Here is an 11931-nt window from a genome sequence, read left to right as displayed (position 1 = left end):
CAAAGACCTATCTAAGGATGTCCATGGAGGCACTGTTTTAGCAAAAACCTGGAAACAATCCAAATCGACGCATCGTTGGTAGAATAGAAGAGCAAATGGTGGTGTAGTCACAGAACGGCATCCCACACAGCAAGGAGAAGAAATGATCCACAACCACAGGCAACAACGTGCATGGGTCTCACAAACATTATACTAAATGAAAAAAGAAGGCAAACACAAAAGAGGCAAAAATAATCTATGGGGTTTGAGGTTAGGATAGTGAGTGCCCTTTGAGGGAGGGTGGCGCCTGGAAGGGAGCACGAGGGGGCTTCTGTAGGGGCTGGGAATGTGCTGTTTCTTGATCTGGCTGCTGAGTACACGGACGTGTTCACCTTATAGAAATTTACTGAGCTGGATACATATCATTTGTGTATTCTTCTCTGTGTATTTTAGATATATTTTAAAAGGTTTACTCTTTAAAGTAAAATAATTCGTAAGTGTATTAGTTTCCTACTGCTGCTATGACAAACTGTCACAAACTTCGTGGCTTAAAAGACACAGGCTTATTCTCCTATAGTTCTGGAGGTCAGAATTCCAAGTCAGTCCCACGGGGCTAGAATCAAGGTGTATTCCTTCTGAAGCTCTAGGGAAGACTCTGTTCCACGGCCTTTTCCAGCTTCTAGAGGACACCTGCATTCCTTGGCTTGTGGCCTTGCACCACCCCAACCTCTGCTTCCATTGTCACATCGCCTTCTCTGACTCTGAGCCTCTTGCTCCCTCTTATAAGGACCCTCGTGATGATAATAATCCAGGATATCCTCTCCATTTCAAGATCCCTAACGTAATCACACATGCGCAGCCTCCTTTGCCACACAAATCAACATAGTCACCGGTTCCAGAGACTAGGACGTGGGCATGTTCACTCTGTCTGCCCCAGTGATCACCAAAGCACAGGTGGAAAACGGAGAAAAGTAGAAAAAAAGTCCATATGCTCACCTTTCAAATCCAATCACTCCTTAACAGCTTGGCGCATTTCCACTTGGTCTTTAAAAGCATAGTTATAGTCATACTTCACATAAAATGTGTGCATTCTGCTTTTGTTCACTGAACATTACCTCACCAACATTTCCATGCTAATATCTATTCTTCAAAGAGTCATTTTAAATGGCTGTGTAATATTCTATTGAGTGTATGTAGCAGTGCTAACTTAACCATTCCCTTCTAGTTGGATACCTTGGTAATTTCATTTAAAAAAAAACCATTGTAAATAACATCATGATGAACCTCTTTGTGTACAAGTCTGTGTCTGGCTTGCAGGTGGATTCCCAGGCTGGAAGAGCGTGAACATTTTTCCTGCACTGACATCTACTGCCAAATTGCTTTCCAAAAGGGTGGTAGCAATTTATATTCTGCCACTGTGCACGGGCATGAATGTCTGTTTTGCTGCACTCTCACCAGCATTCAGCAGAACCTTAAAACATTTGTTGCTCATTTGATGGGCAAAAAGAAAAAAAAAAGAAATCACTAAGTTGTTTAAATGCTATGCCCTTGGGTGTTATCAAAACGGATGAAATGAAACAGTTAATGTGAAAAGCACTTTAGCTTTTGCCGTAAAGTCTTGTTAATCCCCCAATAATTCAATTTCTAGTGGCTTATAGTAAAGAAATAATCAGAGAAGTAGACAAAAATACTCATGCAGAGATGTGTATCACAGTATCAATTCTAATAGCCAAAACTGAAACCAACTTAGATGTTAAAAATTAGGGGGGAGGGGACAGCTCAGTGGTAGAGTGTGTGCTTAGCATGTATGAGGTACTGGGTTCAAGCCCCACTACCTTCATTAAAAAAATAAATACATAAACGGAATTACTTCCCCCACCCCCAAACAAAACAAACAAAAATTAATGGAGTGTGTGTGGTCCTGGGGTTGTCACTAAACCTGCATCCTGTTGTCTTCATTTGAATCACTCTTCCCGTATCTATTTATTAATCATTCATTCATCTCCTATATGGACTAAGTCCTGCACTGCCAGCTGGGGTTATAGTGATGAACAAAACAGTGGGGAACAAAAACTCTGCCCATGTGATGCCCATGTGTGTCGTCTAGTAGACGGACCTACTTCATAGAAGGATCCCTTCACCTCAGTTTTCCCATCTTTAAAATAGAAGAGTTGGAACAGATACCATCTGTGCTCTTACAAATCCAACATCCAAGTCTCCAGTTAATCTACCTGTTTTATTATTCCCCTTGCTAGACTCCCCTGAGGGCGTGCAGTGGGCGTCTGTTGCCTTGTCAGACTAGTAGGTACTTGCCCCTCTTTCTGGGGATGGCACTATAACCTCCCCTGGGAACTCTCCCTGTCCTTTGTTCATTCTGTGTGATTTTAGTGGTGCTAACCCAGCCTAGGTATTAGGAGAAGGTACAAGACTTAGGCCTGGTGTCTCCCAATCTTAGGACCTTTTCTGGGGTTAGTTGCCTTGCTCCTGGGATTGGTTAGCTGGTAGAAATGAAGCCTGGGGTTGCCAGTGACCATCTTGCTACGTGCTCAGGCAATCTGTGCTCTGCACAAGTTCAGCCTGGGTTCCTCTTGCTGAACCTTACATCCTGGGTGCAAGACTGTGCCAGAGGGATGGAAGGGATGCCTTTTGGGAAATGGATCCACCTAGGGTTAGTGGCTTTTGTAATTTGTCCATCCCAGGGGCCTCTTTTTTTGTTGTTGTTTTGTAATTTTTCCCTTACAATGCCTGGAGACACTGCTATAGTGGAGAAGCAGCTGCCTGAGAGTGAAGGCAACACAGAGGAAGGCAGATGGGAGAAACAGGGAGACATGTTCCTGACAGCAATGTTTGAGCTCAAGATGCCTGATCCAGCCATTCCTGATGGTGGATCTAGTCCTGAACCTTTCAGTTACAGGAACCAAGAAATATGCACTCTCCAATTTTTTTTTTTGCATAAACCAGTTTTCACTGGGGCTCTGTTACTTGCAAGTGTGACGGGACTGACTGATATTGTGAGGGGCTGCCTATTGCCTCTTCTCATACAGCCCAGCACCCTCTCATTTCCCCTCCTTGGATTTTCAGTTCACTTAACTCTAAAATGAAAGAGGTGAATCGGCAGTTCTTCATATTTCAATGCCGACTGTATATACAGGATTTTAGAGGAATCCTGTTACAGGAAGTAGGGAAGGCAGAGTTGATCGACCCCATTCCACAGCTGAGATGATGGCAGCTGGGAGCGATTAAGTGATTTGTTCAAAGTCCCGTAAAACAAGCACATAGAGCTGCTGGGATTCAGACCCAGGGCTCTATGGCTCCAAGTCCTGTGCTCCACTGACAGGTGGGGAAGCTGTGATCTGTACAAAGGGAGCAACTTTAAAATCACAGGGAGTGGCAAACGGTTAATTAGTGGCAGGCCCTTCTGATTTCCACCTGGTGCTCTTTCCTCTGCATCGGGCAGCCTCTTGGCTGGTATTAGCCATAAAAACATTTTGGGAAAAAGAAAGTCAACTATACTTCTCCCACACGACTGGTGTGTTAAGTGGGAGAGCTCTCTGTCCTGTGGCTTGCAGAAGTGAAAACTGGTGTGCCCACACTACCTCCACGCCCTTGCCCTGGCCTCATGCCTGCCCCTGAATGCTGTAATGGCCACATGACTTGCTTTGGCCAATGGCATATGGGTGGAAACAACCATGTGTCAGTTCTGAGTTTGGACTTAACTGGCCTGGCGTGCTGCCATTAGACCTCTGTGTCTCTGCTCTGGCCACCAGAAGCTTGCTGTGGGGGCTGATCCTCCTTGGCCTGGGCCCCAGAATGAGACACCTGCAGTGGACCTGAGCCAGCCAGACCTGCAGCCCACCACAGAGCAACCCTAGACAAGCCAGGCTAGAGTAGCTGGCACATAAGCAGTAACACATGATTATTATTTGAAGTTGCTGAGTTTTGGCTACTCGTTATATAGCAAGAGTTGAAAGTCACAGGAAGTGTTTATGAAAATTAAAATGAATATACCCACCAGTGACCTGATGATTCTGCCTCTCCTTATTGACCCGAGGGAAATGTACACATAGCTGAGGAAACCTATATGAAGACGTCACAGCAACACTGTAAGAGCAAAGAAACCAAAAATAACCCAGATGTCCAGCAACAGGAGAACAGATAAAGAAACCCGAGTTTTCTGGAATACCACTGCAGCTCTTAAAAGAAATGGTACAGTGCTATTTAAATAAATCTGGATAGATTTCCAAGACATACTGTTGAGTTAAAAAAGCAAGCTGCAGAACAATATGTACAGTATGATCCCAGTTATGTTAAAACACACTCACATGCTTGCTCAAAACAATACTACTCATCTACTACACAATACTATGCATACACTGTATTACTAGACATAAGCACACACTTATGCACAAAGACCTGGAAGGACCCACCATAAACGGGTAACAAGGGTCACTCCCAGGGGAGAGACTGGAGAGGTGATCAAAGGGGATTAGCTTGATCTGTCACACTGTTTTTAAAAAGCAAGGGCAGTCTATTCATACATGACTCGTCCACCTGGAAAATAAGTTTCTAGAAGGGAAGAAATATATATGAATATATGTACATATATGCTATGAATACAAACCTAAGGTTCTATTTTAAATGTCCTGGAGAAGCAGACGGACCTAAATTCTAATCCCACCTCTGCCACCAGTTAACTGTGTACACACATCACCCCATCACTCTGAACTTCTGCTTTCTCATTTGAAAACAGGGCTACTCAATTCTATTTACTAGGGTTGTCATGAAAAGTAAACAATAATGTATGTAAAAGTCCAAGGATAGCATCTGACAGGGAGTATGTGTTCGACTAAATGAGGACTGCCTTCCCTTCCGTTTCCCAGCCCCTCCTCACCTTAACGTGCCTCTAACCCGGCAGCCTGCCCCGCCCCACCCCACGGGGGGAAGAATGCCGGCTCCCCAAAGGAGCATCTCAGGTGTTCCATCTGGGGTCACGTTTTTCTCTTTTCTACCTCAATTGTTTCCTAAAGGACATCTTTTACTAAGGACCTGCTGCTGGTGGTAAACGCTCTTCATTTTTTAAAATCCAAAAATGTATTTTGATCTCATTCTCAAGATATATTTTTCGTTGGGTAAAAAATTGACAGTTTTTTTTATCAGCCCATTGATCTTATTCTGGCTTGGCTGCCATGGTTATCATTGAGAAGTCAGTTGTTATCTAACTAACTACTCATCTTTTGACTGACGTCTGTCTTCTCTAGCTGCTTTTGAGATCTCGTTGCCTTTGGGTAGTCTTCAAATATACAGTCCTGTTTCTAGGTATGGATTTCTTTATATTTATCTTGCTTGTGATTCATTGGGTTTCTTGAATCTTTGGGGTACAGTTTTCCATCAAATCTGGAAAATTTTGAAAAACTCACCACTATTTCTCTATTCCTCTTGCCACATTCTCATTCTCCTCTCCTTTTGGGACTCTGAATAAAATATAGATAAGACCCTCCCACTCTATTCCCCATGTATCTTAACTTCTTTTCATATGTTTTCTGCCCTGTCTCTTCCTGGAGCATTGTGAATAATTTCTTTTGACTCATGTTCCAATTCATGATTTCTCTCTTCAGCTGTTGCTTTTAATTTTAGATCTATTCACTAAGTTTTAAGCTTCTACTAGTTTTGTCAGTTTCAAAACATCTAGATAAATTTTATGGTTTCTTGGTCTGTGAACAAAATGGCACTCACTTGATGTTTGTCTGATAATTCCAATATCGTAGCTGTTTAGTGGGTCTGTTTCTAGTGTGTCTTATTTCTGCTGGCTCTTGCTCCTGGGACTTTGTCTACTTGGTTACAGCTGACTGTGTGCCACTCCCTTTCCTTGAAAACATGTTTACCGGAATGATTTGGACCTTTAATGAAGGTTCTTTTCACCAGAGAAAACTCTGTATGTGCTACTGTCAAGAGGTTAGAAGTGGTTGGTGGAAGGGCATAGCTCAGTGTTAGAGCATGCTTAGCATGCAGGAGGTCCTGGGTTCAATCCCCAGTACTTCCTCTAAGAACAAATAAATAAGTAAATCTAATTACCTCCTCCCACCAAAAAACAAATGAACAAAACAACAATAAAAAAGAGGTTAGAAACACCACTAATCTGAAACCAAACTAAATTCACAACCTGAGGTCTCTCGGACCACCGGTGTAATGGACTGCACATTCACCCGTGAGGGTCAACTTACTTCTGGCTTCCTTTACCCTGAAGGTATAGCCCTTGTTTTCTCAGTTTAATGTGGATTTCCAGTTCCTTGGGTGGGCCCTAAGGTTTTTTTTCATTCCCTTCATCTAAGAAGCCATCAAAGTAAAAGTTCAAATTTGCCAGGATTATAAAATTCCCTCAGGGCAGAAGGGCTCTGATTATTTCTCTGTGTTTTTTATTTCCTTTCACCATTATGGCCTGGTGAATCTTGTGAGACCTACGATGCTTCTAAGACTTAAAAAAAAGTTCTTTTTTCCCACCATCCAGTAGTTGTTTCAGTGGGGGGATTGATCTGAATAACCTAGCCTGGTATTATCAACAACTTCAATTACGCTGTCCTCTTAGCTTTGCTTAATTTTTCTACTTAGCATTTACCACTACTTGACATTACATATTTATTCGTCCACCAACTAGGTTGAAATCTCTGAGTGCACGTACTTTTAAAAATTGAAGTGTAGTTGATTTGCAATGTTGTGGTAGTGTCAGGTGTACAGCATGGTGATTCAGTTATCCATGTATATAGATACGTTCCTCTTCAGATTCTTTTCCATTATAGGTTACTACAAGACATGGGTGCACATACTTTGTTTTGTTCACTGCTGTTTCCCCAGCAGCCAGAATAGTGTCTGGCACAGAAAGAGTACTCAATATTTGTTGAATGAATGAATAAATTTAAAAAGTTTTTTTTTGCAACTTTTTGTGCTGCGGCTAAAGTGGGCCAAAACAAGATGACTGGGGGATTCAGAAACATGGTCACAAATCTAGAATCTGTGTGGAGATCTTTCAAAACAATCCCAAATCAAAGCCACAACTTACCCATGTGGCATAAAGAAGAAAGCTTGAGCCTCCCTGGTTTGCCCTACTTCCCAGGATCAGGTGTTAGGCTGGGTAGTGGCTCTCAGTTGGTATCCAAGGTGGGTCTGTCCCTTTTACTCTTGAGAACTTTGTTCAGTTCTCCACTCATCCCTGTTTAGTCTGTCATTCTTACCTCTCACCGAGCCTCAGGTGACTCTGACCCTCTCATTTCTTTTTCCTTGGCTCTTGGCTCTCTGTTCATGTCTATGACTTGGTCTCTTTGTGTCTCTTTCTTTGTTGTGTCTTGGTCATATTCTCCTTCTGTCTCTGTCCTCCTATAAGATTCAATTCCAGCATTTCTGACTCTGCCCAGAGCCCTAGTCTCTGGCTTTACCTCCAGCACATCCGCCAAGCCAACCTCTGTCTTGGTCACCAATCTCTCTATCTCTGCCCCACTTCCTTTTCTGGTCTCCCTGCTTTTGATGTTTCTGCACTCTTTCTGTCTCCATCACCTTTGTCACTGTCCCTTCTGTCACCCTCCTCTCTGCTTCTATTTCTTCATCGGTCACTGTGTCATTGAACATGCTCTGTTACTCCCACTCTGGTGCTGTCGCCATGATTGCTCCTCCCTGAGTCTGTACATTCTGTTTGGGTTCCCTCTCAGTCTGTGTCTGTGTCTGTCTCCTCTCTCTCTCACTCTGACCTTGTCTCTTCCCACTCTGAATCTGCCATCTCGGTGCCCCATTCTGCTTCTGCGCCCTCTCTTCCCCTATTTCTGTCACGATCTCCTCTCTGCCTTTGAACCTCCTAGCTGTCTCTGCGCCTCTACTTCTATTCCCTCCATCTCTCTCTCTCTCTGCTACCTTCCATTCTCTCCCACCCCTCTGTAGATTGCTTCACTCCTTGTCTAATATCGTTTTCTGTGTCTCTAACATTGTTACCTTCCTTTATCTCCACCCGCTCTGCCCAAAGTTGTCCTCTTTGCCTCTTTCACTGTTGCCTTCAGCTTTGTCTCTGGCACCTTTCCCTCTGTTTTTGTCACTTTTCCCTAAATTACTTCACCTCTTATCTCTGTCTTCCCTCTCCCTCTCTGTCTCTGTCCTCTGTCTCTTGATCGCCTGACTCTGTCTTCTCTGTCTCTGTCACCTTCGGCCACTGCCCCTCATCTTTCCCCTTTATCATTGTCCCCTTGGTTTTTGTCCCTTCTGCCATTGTCCTCTCCCTCCCCATGACACTGTTCTGTCTCTATTACTGTCCTCTGGGTCTCTCTCTCTTCTTTCTTAGACCCCTGGGTCTCTGTCCAAGACTCTTGAGGTCTTTGTCTCTGGGCCCTTCCCCTTGTTGCATCATTATCTCCCTCAGTCGCTTCCTGCTTCTCCATCACTTCAGCTTTCTAACGTGTCTGAATCATCTTCTGTTTCAGTAGGTGTGCATATGTGGGGGTCTCTGTCCCTTGGGAGCGCTTTCTTCCAGTGTGTCTCTGGATGTCCACCTCTGGGGCTCTGTTCCTCAACAAGACTTTTATGGGGCCATATCCACTCCTAGGCCTTTTCTGGGACTGAAGGGCTTGCCTCAGTCCATCTGCCAGTTAGTCAGTCTGGCCGTCCCCGCCGGGAGCCTCTCGCCTCACACCTCGCCTCAGGCCCTTTCCCGCCTTTTACCGCGCTCACGCTGAAAAAAAAAAAAGAAAAAAGAAACACGAGCGCATGCGCACCAATCGCTGCTCTGGAGAAAGTGCGCGCGACCCGCCAGCGGGCTCGCAGGAACTCGCGCGAACCTGCCTTCGAGCTCACGCGCTCCAGGGACCGGGTCCGCAACTAGTGACGTCACGGAGGCCTTGCCCCGCCTCATTGGCTGCCTTCAACCGGCACGCGCTTGCTGGAGTAAGCGGCCAAGCGCTGTCAAGCGCCAGGTGGCGCTCAAGCGTCTGAACTCAGAGACCCTGCAAGCCCTATAGAGACTGGCGTCGTCTTGGCAACTCTGCCTCATCTAATTGGACACCTGCGCTGTTTGGTTGGCTCCGCTCATCTGATTGGATGTCTGCTGAGTTAATTCCAGTATCTGATTGGATGCGAGGGAATTTTGCTCTTCCCTATTTCTCGGCATTTCTTGCTCCTGGTCGGGTTTCTGGAGATGGAAAGTGACTTGAGTCGCCAGGGGGCGTGAGGGGTGTTGCACCAGGCACTGGAACTCTGCCGAAGTCAGCTGACCAGATTGGCTGTCTCTCGGTTACAGCCTCCCTTTCCTCCGCCAGAGGGCGCCACAGTGTGCTGGGCCCTTGGAGGCCTTGGTGACTGGTGACGTCCCTGGCGAGCCACTCTTGATTGGCTACATCTCTGCACTAGCAGTCATAACGAACGTTTAGAGAACTGTGTGTAACACAGGAAGAAAGAAACTGTGTGCCCAGGAATAATGAATGACCTTGGTCACAAATACTTCAATATGCAAAGGGCATTCACTTTCATTATTCCTTCCAATCTCCATAATCATCCCTAGACGTGCAAACTATTGTTAGATTGGACACCGACTGCGGCTGTGGACCTGTATAATGGGCGCCTGTGGTTTTTTTGCCTGGTCGGCCTCTGTTATCCTTTAAAAAAATTAATAGGTTTTTTCAAAAATCAGTTTTAGGTTTACAAAAAAAAAAAAAGAGAAAAGTACAGAAAGCTCCCTTATACCCTAATGGGAACAGTGTACCCTAATTTCCTACGCCCTAATAGCCCTCTGCTAATTCCCTCTATTATAACGTTTTACAGTAGTGTGGTGCATTTGTTACAGCTGAAGGAAAATGCTGTGATTCCACTTATCTGATGAGGTACCTAGAGTAGCCAAATTCATGGAGACACTAGAATGGTGGCTGCCAGGGACTGAGGGAGGGGTGGGGGGATGAAGAGTTGTTGTACAATGAGTATAAAGTTTCCATTTTTGGAAGATGAAAAGAGTTCTGGAGATTGTTTGCACAACCATGTGAATGTATCTAACACTACCAAGCTGTACTTTCAAAAGGGTTAAGATGGTAAATTTCATGTTAAGTGTATTTTGCCACAATTTAAAAAATTTTAATGCACCAATTTTAAGCATATTCTTCAATGAGTTTTGACAAGTATATGCAGTGTCTGACTACCTCCACAATCAAGCTACAGAACAGTTCCAACATCCCAAAGGATTCCATTGTACCTGTATGTAATCAATCCCCCATCTCTACTCCCTTGGCCCCAGGCAACCCTAATCTGATTTCTGTCCTTATGGATTAGTGTTTCCTTGCCTACAACTTCATATAGATGGAATCATCCAATTTGTATTCTTTTGTGTCTGGCTTCTTTCACAAGACACACTGCTTCTGAGACTTATCCATGGTGCTATTGGTATCAGTAGGTAGTTTTTTGTTTTTGTTTTTGCTGAGTAGCATTCCATCCTATGGCCATGCAATTTATTTACCCTTTCCTGTTGATGAACACTTCAGTTGCTTCCAATTTTCCAGATTGGGGCTATCGTGAATAAGGTTGCTATGAATATATGTGGAGATACATGTTTTTATTTCTCATGGGTGAATACTTAGGAGTGAGATTACAGAGTCACATTCACATGGTAAGTTCATGTTTCACTTTAGAAGAAACTGATAAACTCTTTTCAAGGTAGTTGTAGCAGGTTGAATGGTGGTCTCCAAAAGACATGTCCATGTCCTAACACCCCAGAACCTGTGAAATGACCTTATTTGGAAAAAATGTCTTTGTAGATGTTGAATTAAGGATTTCTAGATGAAATCATCCTGGACTTAGAGGTGTCCCTAAAGCCAAAGACAGGTGTCCTTAGAAGAAAAAGGCAGGGGGGAGGATATAGCTCAAGTGGTAGAGTGCATGCTTAGCATGCATGAGGTCCTGGGTTCAATCCCCAGTACCTCCTCTAAGAATCAACAAATAAATAAATCTAGTTACCTCCTCCTCAAAAAAAGTTAAAAAATTAAAAAAAGAGAGAAAGGCAGAAAAAAATGTAAAGATACATTGATGACTGTAACCAACTTATGCATATTCCAAGCAAATTGGTGATAAAAATCCTCCTGCTTCTGTTTTCCTGCATTGAAACCCCTTTCTCCCGTCTGGAACAGCTGATACTTACACAGTAGGTCAGTCAATATGAAAACAATTATGAAGATCCTAATGTACAAGTATATTCTAATCATAAATAATAATTATTAGCAATTACAATCACCATTATTACCCATGTTATTAGCTAACGTTTGAGTCAGTTACTATATATCAAATACCACGCTAAGGGGCTCGTGTGCGTTTTTTCACTTAATCTGCATAACGCTCTTGTGAAGTAGGCATTATCATTTCTCTATCTTACAGTTAAAGAAATTGGGGCAGAGAGAGATTACATACTTTGCCCAAAGTCATAAAGATAATATGTAAGGAGAAGGAATTTGAGTTTAGGCTGCCTGACTTCCAAGGCTCACTTGGGTACCAGATAAACTTGTTAAAGCTAGTGGCATCATCAAAGATTGTATGAGCAAGAAACAGGCAGAGTATGACATTGATTTAAAGAGTAAGTTTCTTTGGCATGATGGACTCTCTTCTTAGGAGTATTTTCAGAACATTTATTAGGTTAAAATCAACTTGCAATTCTTGTGGGTGCTAACAGGTTGCACTGTTTACCTTTAAGCTGAACTTTACAAATGGTATTGTGCCTTTATAATCTTGACATTTATTAGGGTTTGAAAAGTGCAGCCCACTCTTTGAGAAAAGAGAGTAAACATACACCTAGTTAGAGTAAGCAATAAAGAAAAAAAAATCAGTGTTATACGTGTATTAAAATAGAGGAAATGGGGGAGGCAGATTTGAGACACAGAGCCACACAGGGGGAGGTGATGTGAAGATGGAAGCAGATATTGTAATGGTGCATCTACAAGCCAAGGAACA

Source organism: Vicugna pacos, chromosome 9 (genome assembly GCF_048564905.1).
Source record: "Vicugna pacos chromosome 9, VicPac4, whole genome shotgun sequence".
Taxonomy (NCBI): Eukaryota; Metazoa; Chordata; class Mammalia; order Artiodactyla; family Camelidae; genus Vicugna; species Vicugna pacos.
This window is presented reverse-complemented; position numbering follows the sequence as displayed.